General features: G+C 36.2%; 1 protein-coding gene across 2 annotated transcripts in view; it reads left to right on the top strand.

The window, feature by feature from the left end:
- Positions 1-12,498, top strand: part of LOC114031505 (T-lymphoma invasion and metastasis-inducing protein 2-like) — a 288,383-nt gene that overhangs the window by 58,341 nt on the left and 217,544 nt on the right. Inside the window, exon 3 of one of the 2 annotated variants that reach the window (XM_027846610.1) lies at positions 5,599-5,751. The exons of the other annotated variant lie outside the window; for it this stretch is intronic. The gene's annotated coding sequence lies outside the window, so the exon portion shown is untranslated. The remainder of the gene's footprint in view (positions 1-5,598; positions 5,752-12,498) is intronic. 2 annotated transcript variants of the gene reach the window in all.

Here is a 12,498-nt window from a genome sequence, read left to right on the forward strand (position 1 = left end):
ATTTCCTGAAATGTTCAGAATCTTTCCTTACCGAGATTATCACTCCTTTTTATAGCCCTAAGCACTTTAATAAGGATTTGTGTGATAGAAGGCAGCATAGTGTAATGTGAAGAGTACTAGATCTAGTGTGAGGAGGTGCCTTTGTTCAAATCCTCACTCTGATATTGGCTGCATGACTAGGAAAGTATCTTAACTATTCAGTGTCAGTTTCTTCACCTACAAAATGGAGGTAATAATACTCATACTACTTATCTCGCAGGGTTGTTAGGAGGAATGTACTGTTTAGACTTGAACAGCTATATACAGATGAATTATTAATCTTAGTTGTGTGAAGAATTCTACAATGGCATAAGTATACATTTTGGGTTCCTAAGTATAACTTTTCAAGAGGCTCTCACCAATCACATCACACTCAGAAATAGTTTCTCCACATATTCTGGGTATTCCTTCATTTCTAGTACTACTGGATGGCTTAAGTAGCAGTTCTTTCCATGACCAGTACTAGGAATCACTTATATTTTCAAAAGGGGCATTTCTAAGGGAAAGACTACATTTTCCACAAGGCCTTGAGGATGGTCCTGAAAGAAGGTCCCAGAACTCCATTTCCCATGAGACTGTGTTCCTGGGACCTAGATGATAGTACCACAAAGCCTGGACATCTAATGTTGTAGAAGAAAAGGCTCTTGGAAAAAGGAAAAAAGTGCATATGGTAAAGGAAGTTGGATAGCATCAGTGTTTACCAGCTGCTGAGAACAAGCTTAGGGATGCTAAGATTATGAGGAAAGAAGTCCTGCTGTGACTGAGACATAGGACAGCAGCAGCTGCTGGGAGTGGGGGAGATTTTAACACTGAATATGTAAATTCCATACCCTCCTCTTCCCCTCCCCAAATCTGTTCGTGTAAGAGCCATTTGCCATATTCTATCTTGCGCTGGGGTCTGGGTATTGGCAGTCTCTACTACTAATCATTAGGGGATATGGCCCTAATCCTGTTGGCGGGTGGGGAGGAGAGGAAGAGACAGAATGTAAAGTTAGATAGATATTGTTATTAAACAGACTATTTTTAAAATACATCTTCTAATTAGTCTTCTAGATGGTGAAGACTGAGTTTGGATAATTTTACATCTGCTTATACTCAGTTATTCCCTACTTTGAATCTAGTACTTGAGTAGAATGAAAGCTGCAAATTAAAAAAAAAAATTGTCTTTTTTTTTCCTGATTCTGGGGGTCTACTTTAGTGCATCTTTCTCCTTCTTTGCATGTCTAGAATAATATGAATATGAATATGAATATGTAATTTTTTTGTGCTAGCAGTGGTTAATCAACAACTAATGAATGTAGCTAGGGGCAGGTTTCTAATTAAGTTGCTTCACATAATTATCTTTCTTATTTGCTGTCCTCAGGCATGGATACCATGCTGAGGAAGGTGGTGTTTTTCCTTCCAGCAGGGTCAGCCTCTCTGGCAGACTCAGCAGGTGGTTGTATTGGCAGTTTGGGATTCATTTTTTAATTCTATTTTTCATCAACTGTGAGAAATTTGAACAATATTATTGATATCTCACATAATACATGGCATAAAGGAGGCAAAATGGTAGAATTTCAGAGCCTAAAGGAACTGTAGAAGTCATGTCATTCAACTCTCGAGTTTTACCTATGGGGAAACTGAGGACCAGAGAGGCGAAGTCATTTTTTCCCAAAAATGATAACATAATTACAATCTAAACTAGAATCTGGTCATGTCTGGTGGCCTTTACGCTATTATCACATGGAGAATGAGTTCTTATTTTCTATAGGAGTTTTAGGGGCTCTGATAGTCTTTTGTGATAGGATAGGAGGTGGACAAGAATTCAAATAAACAGCAGTTTAAGACTGAACAATTTAAAATATTTTGGAGATATAAAACAAAGTGCTGATACATACATGAGTGTCTCAGCAACTTCAGCTAGAACTGTGAAAGCTTGTGTTTATTGTTTAAAAGGGGAAAAAAAAAACTTTTCTAAAGGCCTTGATCAGAATGAATCTTTAGTCTTATAACCTTTCCATATGTTCCCTGAGACCTCATGGAGAGTGTTATTGTCAAACCCAGCAGGAATGGTAATTACTCTGAACAAAATCTTCCTGTCAATTAAGCAACGAAATAGCTGGGTGGGAAGCAGTCCCATAGAAACTTAGATTCTGTGTCTCCTCCTGATTTCATACTCAATTGTCATGAAAAGTTACAAAGAGAGCTCTCGTTGCTATTGAGAGAAAAAGGGCTTACAATGGATTCCAAGACACATCTCAGTTACTGAGTTTAATGTTTTTTTTTGTAATAGCGAGCATTATTTACATTAAGAAGACTATTGGCCAAGATGGGAATTTTTCTTTTTTTTTCTTTTTTTTGGGGGAATTTTTCACTAAACAAAAATTCCTTTTGAAATGGCTTCATATGAAGCCACATACATAGATATACATACATACATATAGATATACATATGCATATATACACATATCTATGTGTGTATACATGTGTATATATTTGTGTATACACACACATATATTACATATATATTTATGCATGTATTTGGTCCAGACCTGTGATTTCATTGGCATATAGGAACTTCTTGTGAGCAAATTTTCTTTACCAATGCAGACCTATAACTATTCTTCAAGTTATATGCATATAGTTATAGATATATAGTTGGACAGGATCATAAAGGGTATCTAGGCCAGCTCCCTCATTTTACAGATGAAAAAACTGACACAAGTAGAATTCGAGCCTAGAACTGCTGACCCCAAACTAGTGTTCTTTCCACCATACCACAATGCCTCCTTAAAGCAGCAAGGTAATGAAGAGGACATAGTCCTGGGCCTTGAGTCAGGAAGAACCACAGTTCAAATCCAGTCTCAGATACTTACTGTCTGTGTGACCCTGGGCAAGTCACTTACCCTCTGTCTGTCTCAGTTTCCTCAACTATAAAATAGGGATAATGATAGCACCTACCTTACAGGGTTGTTGTGAGAATAAAATAAGATATTTGTAAAATATTTAGCACAATGCCCAGCACATAGTAGGCACTTAATAAATACTCCTCCTCTTCCTTTTCTTCCTTCTCCTCCTTTTACTTCTACTACAAATTCTCTCCCTTCCTCTCACCCTCCCCTTTAAAAGAGTCCTCAGGACAGAAAACTTATGAGCAGAAAAGTTTCAGAATCATGTTTACCAACTATTAGTGCTGGAAAGGACCTTTCATATCATCTGATTCAACCTTCTTATTTTATAGATATAGAAACTGATGGGCCAGAGTGATAAAATTACTTTTCTAACAGTTAGTGAGATTCAGAGCCCAGAATTACAACTATACATCTTCTGATAACAGATTCATCACTCTATTGTACTGCTATAGAAATATTAGATTTTTTTTTATTTAGAAGAGACCTTGGCGAGTAACTAGTCCAACCTTCTCATTACAGAGAATGAAAGTGAGACCTAGGAGGATAAGTTATCCAAAGTCTTACTTCAACCTAGTGGTAAACCTGTGACAAGGGCCACTGAGTTTTGAGTTGCTAAACCTGGATTTGAGTCCCAGCTTTACCACTCACAACCTGGGTGACTCAGGACAAGTGTCTTCTCCCTGAGCCATGGTTTTCTCATCTATAAAATGAGGTTATGTTAGATGGTCTCTTCATTTTCTTCTATGATCTAAGTTTATGATCTGAAAGTGATACTGCACTGGAGGGCTTCTGAAGCCCCTTTCAATTCTGAACCTCCCCCTTTTTTATAACTTGCTAAGTAACTTGTTAAAGCTTTAGATTTAGCTGGGGAATGATAGTAAAAAAACAAGACCTTCAAATATTTCTATCCCATTTTATTTTCTACTGAGAGGTATTTAGACTTGTCCATATATATAAAGAAACCTAGAACAACGTAGCAAAATATCCTTAGTGGATTTTTCATGTAGCAGTCTATTGAGAATATTTAAACTGACTAGACATAATCAATATGCCTAATTAATCATAATTTTTTATAAATAAGATTATACTATAATCAGTACTGATTGGAAATCCCAATTGGAATTATTTTTGCCCAAATTTTGTCATAGGACTTATTTTCCTTTGGAATATAATGAGCTCAAAATTTATAACTTAAAAGTTTTTCCTGCCCCATCACTGGCACTTTATAAATCTTGACAATACCCTCCTCTGCTTTGAGATTTGGGTTCTTTCTGTTCCTCAACTGGGCACACTTCTCCATTATTTGATGCTGTACTTTCCATTCGTGATTAAGTTGTTGAAGCTGAGCAAACTAAATTCTAAATAAATGTTCTCTGTTTCTTAAGGAACACAATTCATCTGGGAGCCAAGTTCATCCCACTTTGAACTTCTGCTATTTGGCATGTTTACATATGTATGTGTGTATTTCATTATTTTAGCATTAGAAAAGAACATATTATATATATGCTATTTATAGTAACTATATGTGTTCATATGTACATACATACACATATTCTTTTGTAATGCAGAAATAGTACTTTTGGTTCAGTGTCTGGGTAATATTGACAGCAGCTATTATTAGTAGTAATACTATGGTGCTTTAAGATCTGCAAAGCACTTTACATGTTATCTCATTTGGCCCTCAAAACAACCATGTGAAGTTAGTCTTTTTAATCCCATTAAAATTATGAGGAACCTGGGTTCAGAGATGTGACTTGTCTGTGGTTACATAACTAGTTAGTGTCCAAAGTGGGATCCAGACTGAAATGTCCACTACACGTGAAGGTGTTTGAGAGTGAAACAATTGATGGGGATCATGAGGTCAGGGAGAGGTCGCAGAGTGCTGAGAGGGGAGATCTTGTCATACTTAGTGGCAAATCTGCCTTTTCTGGCTAGTGAGATCATTTGTACCGAAATTTTTTTTTTTAATTTATTGATTAGTGAGCTCAAATGGAACAAAGTCAGTGCTCAGAATGAATTAATTCCTAAAATATCAAGCTATGAGTTTTGATTTAAAGAATTTCCAATATATCAGAGAAATCTCTGTGGTAGCATAAGAAGTACAAACTTCTTTGCCAATGATATCATAGACTTTGTTACACAGACCTATGTACTAAATACTTTGCATGGAATGTATTTTTGTTTATCTCTATATATTGTGAAAACTCAAGACTTTAAAAACATGAATTTTATTCTATATTATTTTTCCTCTAATTCTAGTGTGTGTAACTAAATGTTTTTAAAGGATGTTTTGACATTTTAGTACAAAGGAACAGTCCTAAAATCTCAGGTACTGAAGAAATTCTTGCACAGTAGTAAGTCTCTGGTACCATATTGCCTTGAATATAGGGTTCCTTGAACATAAACTACATCCATAAAAGGTTGCAGCAGATCTCCTTAAAAAAAGTTTAGATATCCATTGATGATATTGTTAATGATTATTATTGTATTAATATTATTGTAATATAATTATAATATTATTAATATTATATTATTATTATTATTATTAAATTAACTAGCATTAGTTTAAGTGATTTAGGTTTTTGAAGCACCTTATGTATGGTATTACATTTAATTCTCAGAACAACCCAGAAAAGTAGGTGCTCTTATTATCTTTATTTTACAGATGAGGAAACCGAGGCTGAGAGGGTAACTTGCCAAGTTGATAAGTGCCTGAGAAAGAATTCAAACTCAGGTCTTACTCATTCCAAGTCTAGCACCCATTGGCCACCTAGCTGCCTCTTGATGACAAGCCCCACTTAGGTTTGTGATTTTCTGGGTAAGTATGGTTTATATTGAGTCTAATTCAGTAATTATAAGCATTTTCCTATAAAATCCCAAGTTTGTTTATGCAATATTATATTACATATAATAATTTATATGTTGGAACCCATACCTAGGGTGTTGACCTCTATAACTCCATTACTCATTACATCCAACTCCTTAGATACTAAAAAATTAGTTAAACTTCTATGAATAAGATTTATCACGAGAAATACTATATTTATATCTTCTCCCCATCCTAATTTTAAGAAGAAAAAATATTTATCCTTCATAATTGTCCCCATCTATAATTTTTCACTTATTGAAAAAATATAACCACAATTCCATCACAGGCTTGTTTCTTTCAGAGCATTAAAGACATCAATTATTTTCACAGCTGGAGGCAAAGGACTTTCTTTAGGGAATGCTTTGAACATAAAGCAGATTGTGCTTTGTTATCAGCAGGGGCAATGAGCAGCATGGGTTTCATTCCACTGAATAAGGTTAGATGAAGGGTGTCTTTATCCATTCCTCTATTCTTGTCCAGCTGCTTTTTTCTATTCTTCATTCTTATCTCTCCCAGCCTTGACTCCTCCAGTCTGTGACTTGGCGAGTAGTAAATTGTTGAAGCTGCTGTGGGCTCAGCCAGGAAACAACCCCTATGGAGAGCAAGGCACCACTGATACTTTTGGAAGATCATTTACCAGTGATCTGGGGCTCTAGATATTTTCTGGTCTTAAATTCTAAACTTGAAAGTTGAGGGGGAAAAGATCTCCTAAAAACAACCACTTTTTGCTAAGTCCTTATTATCACTGTGTCCCTCTTTCTCCACCCTCCCTTTCTGAGCCTTTTAGTAAGTTTGTTAACATATACATGAATAACTCTCCCTTAAAGCTGAAAGGCAGCTCTTAATTCCTTTTTTTCTAAAGCCAAAGGGAGAAACATAATAACCTGTGTGTTGCTATGATTTATCTTTCCTCCTCTATTTTAGAATGGAAAATATTTGAGTAAAAAAACAGATAAAAATGTAAATAAATATGGCAGTAGGCACTATAACAGCATACACATGATGATAATTAATCCATCTAGTAATAGCATCAAACAAAAGAAGTATAATAGGAACCATTCCTTTTGTTAGAAAATCACTTTCAGTTTTCATGTAGTGGAGAGACAGATCACCATACTGGGTTATTTCAATCCATGGCATAAGGTTGCCTAAGACTGGTTAATTTTAAAAGCTCAATTTGTTCATTTTGCAGTTTTACAAACAAAGAAGCTTTGGAGAATCTTGTAAAAAGAATAAATCATTAAATGAATAAGGAAATGTTTAGGCAGTAAAAACAAAACAAAATGAAGCAAAAAAGCAACTGAAAACATTAATCATTGGGATTTGGAGTTGGAGTTGGAGTATCATAGAGATCATCTAGTCTGAGGTTTTTTTTTTTTAAGTGTCATGGACCCCTCTGGCAGCTGAATAAAATCTATGACTGGACTTCTTTCTGTTTTCAAATATTTTAAGAAAATACATAGGATTGCAAAGGAAACCAATTCTACTGAAATAGAATCTATAGAAAGGAAGATTGAGATCACATGCAGTTTAGTAGTGATCTAATAACTGCATTAATTTAGGAGTATTGATGAACATAAAGGTCCTTTTGAGATATTTGTAATGTGATGTGAACATATCTGGGATTTTTGTTATTGACAGAGTCATAAGTTCTGCTAATACTACTGTCATTTGTCACCAACATTCATAATCAAAGGAAATGCTAAATTTCAGTTAGAGGTTATTGGAAAGAAAGTTACAAATTTTTTTGTATCCAGGTTCACGGACTTCTGTGACTCCAGGTTAACAATACCTGATCCAGCTGGATCCCTTTACTTTACAGATGATGAAATATAAGACTCAGATGTTAAGTGGCTTGCCCCTGAGCTACAAAGGACACTTGGAGGTGGTATAATCTAGTTCTTTAATTTTTACAGAGGAATTTGAGAGTCCAGGGATGTTGGGTGACCTACCTAGAGACACAGAAGTTATAAATAGGAGGACTGGGATTTGAACACAGGTCTTCTGACTCCAAATTTAAGAAATAGTAAGAAAAGAGGGAATGGGGAGTCAGGAGTGTTAGGGAAAGAGAATTAGAAGGAAGCTAGTTATAGAGTAGGGCAGCTAGGTGGTGCAGTGGATAGAACACTGAGCCTGGAGTCAGGAAGACCTGAGTTCAAAATGTGGCCTCAGATACGGACTAGCTGTGTGACCTGGACAAGTCACTTACCCTGTTTGCCTCAGTTTCCTTATCTGTAAAATGAGCTAGAGAAGGAAATAGCAAACCACTCCAGTACCTTTGGTAAGAAAACCCCAAATGGGGTCGTGAAGAGTTAGACTTTCATGACTGAAACAATTCAACAACAGCAACAAAGTTATAGAGTGAGGGGGAAAAAAGAGTAAGGGGTATGAGGAAGATATATAATCAGAAGGCAGCAGAAAGTGTGAGAGCTTTTTAGTAAAGATGCTCTAGAATATTTTTATAGCTTGAGTGATGGAACAATAAATAGGCAGAACTTGTTATGGCATGCCTGAGAAAGGAGGAGCATGAAATCTTCAACTAACCCATAAAAAAGGGAGCATAGATGCTATGTCTGGGTGCAGACCTGGGAGGTCTTGCTCTAGCTATTAATTCATTGTGTAATCTTGGGACAGAGGCGCTCCATTTCCCTGATCTCCAGCTTTTCCTCCTATAAAATAGTGATGATAAGTTACTGCTACTCCATGCAGAAGAGTAGCTTTAATTAGCATGATGTAGTAGATGATGACTAATGCTGATGCTGAGTGGGTTGTGCTGATTGTACAGTTAGAACGCACCCTGGGCTCTGCTGAAGTACTTAGTTTTCATAAGATAACGTAGTTCAGTTCACTTGGGTCTTTCTTTTTCTTTTCTTTCTCCCTTCTTTTTTCCCTTTTCTTTCCCTTTCCCCTTTCCACTTTTCTTTCGTGCTTGCTTGCCAGAATTATTCATTTGCAACAGGTCATTAATGCTTCAGTAATCAGTATGTTTGTATGTTGCCAGAGAATTTGTCTGATACAACTTCCAGCTAAGTCTTGGCATGTCCAAACTTAGCAGTGCCTGACCTTGTTCCGAATGTCATTTTGCTCTGAAGAATCTTTACCAGTGTTCACTTTTTATTATCACTCATTAGCATAATTCTGATACATGAAATGATAGTATTACTTAAAAGGAAACATCATAAATATTTAAAAGAAGCTTTTCCCAAAGTTTGTTGTTTGTTTTTCTGTAGAAAAATAAAAGAGTGAAGTTGCAAGTCAGGTTGGTTCTTTTAGCTTGATTTTTTTCTTTTTTTCTTCTTTAGTCTGAAGGTACAGCTAGTCAAAAAGGGCTATTTTATTTTTTAAATATTTATTAAAAATAAAATATTATTTAAAAAATCATAAAGGCTATCTGAAGGAAAATATAACCTTTAATATGCCCCATGAATGAATGATTTGGAAAAGTTGCTCAGGAGTAGTTGTAATAATTATTCTCCACAGAAGAGGAGTTCTTGATATTTTTGGCTATGGACTTTTCTTAGCACATATTATCTATTAACAATTATAATAGCTGGAATTTATAAACATCTTTAAGGTTTGCAGACTCCTTTATATCATTGCATTCGATAGTCAAGACCATCCTATGAAGTGCTTCTGTTATCCCTATTCTGCAGATGAGGAAAAGGTGAGATGACCAAGGTTACCCTGCTAGAATCTAATGGGGATTTGAACTCATTTCTTGCTGACTCCATATCCAGCACTGGAGCCGTTACACTGTATGTAATACTTTGTATATTCCACTTAGGCAAAGTAACATACTATCTAACTAGACTTTTGAGTTCCAGTGTTTGAAACTAAAGGTGGATTTCATAGAGATCATAGGATTTAAGAACTGGAAAGGACTCATCTAGTCCAGAAGTTCTTCACCTGGAGTGAACTTTAAAAATTTTTTTGATAACTATGCTTCAATATTATGTATTTAAATCATCATTCTAAGAAGGGCTCCATAGGTTTTACCCAGGTATGAAAGTAGTTTATGACACAAGCAAAATTAAGGACCCCTAATGTAGTTCAACTCTCATATTTTATGAACAAGGAAACTGAGGCCCGGAAATATTGACTTGCCCAATGTTATAAAGATTAAGATGCAAACTCAAATCTGCCTGCTTTATTGTGCCATATAGTTTGAAGCCTGCTCAGTTATCACCTCTTCCATGAAGCTTTTTTAATTCTTATAATAGGAAATATAATCTCATCTCCTAGATGCCTAGCCACCTAAGTGGCAGAATGGACTATGTTTTGGGCTCGGTCAGGGAGATGGGGTTCAAACCCTGCCCCAGATGTTTGCTGGCTGTGTGACCCTGGGTAAATCACTTAATTTCTCAGGGTCTCAGATTCTTAAATGAGATGTTGAACTCTTTGGCCTCTAAGATTCCTGCTATATCTAAATCTATTATTCAATATGCCTTTCTCTGGAAGCACTTTGGGGCAGTTAGGTGGCGCAGTGACTAGAGCATTGGGCTGGGACAGTTTTCTCCAGAGGACTTTCATATCTAAGTTTTCTAAGATTCTCTTTTGCTTTCTAATCCGTTTTGCTACCAGGAAGAATCATCTTCCCAAGTTCAAATCTGGCCTCAGACACTTCCTGGTTGTGTGACCCTGGGCAAGTCACTTAACCCTGTTTACCTCAGCTCTTCATCTGAAAGATGATATCACTCCACTATCTTTGCCAAGAAAACAACAAATGGGGTCCCAGAGAGTTGGCATGACTGAACAACAACAAAAGTGGCACTTAACATATCTATCTAAAATTGTAGTTATTTTCATGTTTCCCCTGCCTCTTCCTTTTCCTAAATTGCATATCTATTGATAATTGCTGCCCTCTCTTTTTTGTATTTGCACATAGTTAAAAGCCTCGTACACCAATGTGTTGGTAAATGTTTAACAGTCAACTCTGGGGAAAATGGTATACAGGAGACACTTATAAGTTCAGTCTGCATAATCAACATTTTTTTCCATCACTTTCTTTAGACAATCAACAAAATAATAAATCAAGCCCTGAATTGTACATTTGCTGATTTGTGATGTATTAAATAGTCATGCTGAAAATTTAAGAACTGTTTCCTGAGCCAGTTTGAGCTAGCTTCTATATACCATCACCATCTGTAGCACGAAAGAATTGTATATGACCTTAGCGGGGTTGTAAAGAAAGTAATTTGTAATCTGTAAAGTCAGGGCAGCTAGGTGGCATAGTAGATAGAGTGCCAGCCCTGGAGTTAGGAAGATCTGAGTTTAAATTTGGCCTCAAGACACTTACTAGTGGTGTGACCATGAGCAAATCGCTCAACTCTGTTTGCCTCAGTTTCTTCATTTGTAAAATGAGCTGGAGAAGGAAATGGCAAACCACTCCAGTATCTCTGCCAAGAAAATGCAAATGGGGTCACGAAGAGTCAGACACAACTAACTGACTTAACAACAAAATCTGATATAAAATGTTAACTTTATGATTTTTATTCTATGAGGCATCAGTGTGGTAAAATCTCTGATCATTGCACAGAGTTGATTCCTGTAACCCACAAGTGAAAGTGCATATCAATTTGAAGATTTTTTTTAACTGTGAGAATTGATTTTTACTTTAGTCTTTGGATTATATACAGTTACTCAATTAATTCTTATTTTTTTATCTTAAAGCTAATTGCCCCTTTTCACAATGCTGTTTAAAAATCAGGTAAATGATTTGGTAGTAATGCTACCAAGCTGCTACCTTGATGCCTTATCAGGCCTAGCAGGTGATTAGAGTGTTACAAAGGCGAAACTAGAAGAACCTGAGGTTTGGCAGGCTGTATCAAAATTAAAGGTCTCCAAGTTAGGGCACAGCAATGGACTGAATATCTGTCATCTGAGGACCAAACAATTCTAATCTCAGCGAGACTCCTCACGAGAAGTGTGGCTACCAGGTAACTCATAAAGATGTCTCTAAATCAAGCGAAATAGTGCCCTGACTGATTAAATTATGAATCTTTTGAAGGATTAGAGGAGCCTTACCCTCATGATGTTCTTTTGAAGAGTTGCATTTTCAAGTGGAACTGTAATTTGAGTTCTGTGTGGCTGATCTATCTGCTGCCTCAACTCTTGTTCAGATATTATCAACATCTAAGTCTGCATATTTTAGCCACAACCTGTAATGAGGGTTGAGGTTTGAATTTCAATTTTTGTCTGGACCTGTGATTTCACTGATGTGGGGAAATTCCTCTACCCATGTAGATCAGCAGATGTCTACAACTTAGAGTCTGAGAGAATTGATTGCTTAGGGTCACATAGCCAGTATGCATACAGGTAGGACTTTGATCTGGGTTTTTCTTACTCTAAGATTGGCTCTCTATTCATCATGAAACACTGCCCTTAAACAAACAAATGACACAAAACCTAAAAACGCTAAATTATTATCTCCTTTTAAGATGGTGTAAAATACAACGATGACATGGAGGAAAACTATAGTTCTATTTAGACCAGTGTTTTGAATTAATCCAAGAAGTGATGCTATTCATCCTTAGAGTGATGACTAGGGAGAGGTTGAGAAAATTTCCATCCCTAATATTCTAGGATCTTACTTCCTAATATTTGTTGTTATTCAGTCATTCCAGTCATGTCTGACTCTTGGTGACCCCATTTGGAGTTTTCTTGGCAAAGATACTGTAATGGTTTGCCATTTCCTTC

This window comes from Vombatus ursinus, unplaced genomic scaffold (genome assembly GCF_900497805.2).
Source record: "Vombatus ursinus unplaced genomic scaffold, bare-nosed wombat genome assembly UNPS02015175.1, whole genome shotgun sequence".
Classification (NCBI taxonomy): domain Eukaryota; kingdom Metazoa; phylum Chordata; class Mammalia; order Diprotodontia; family Vombatidae; genus Vombatus; species Vombatus ursinus.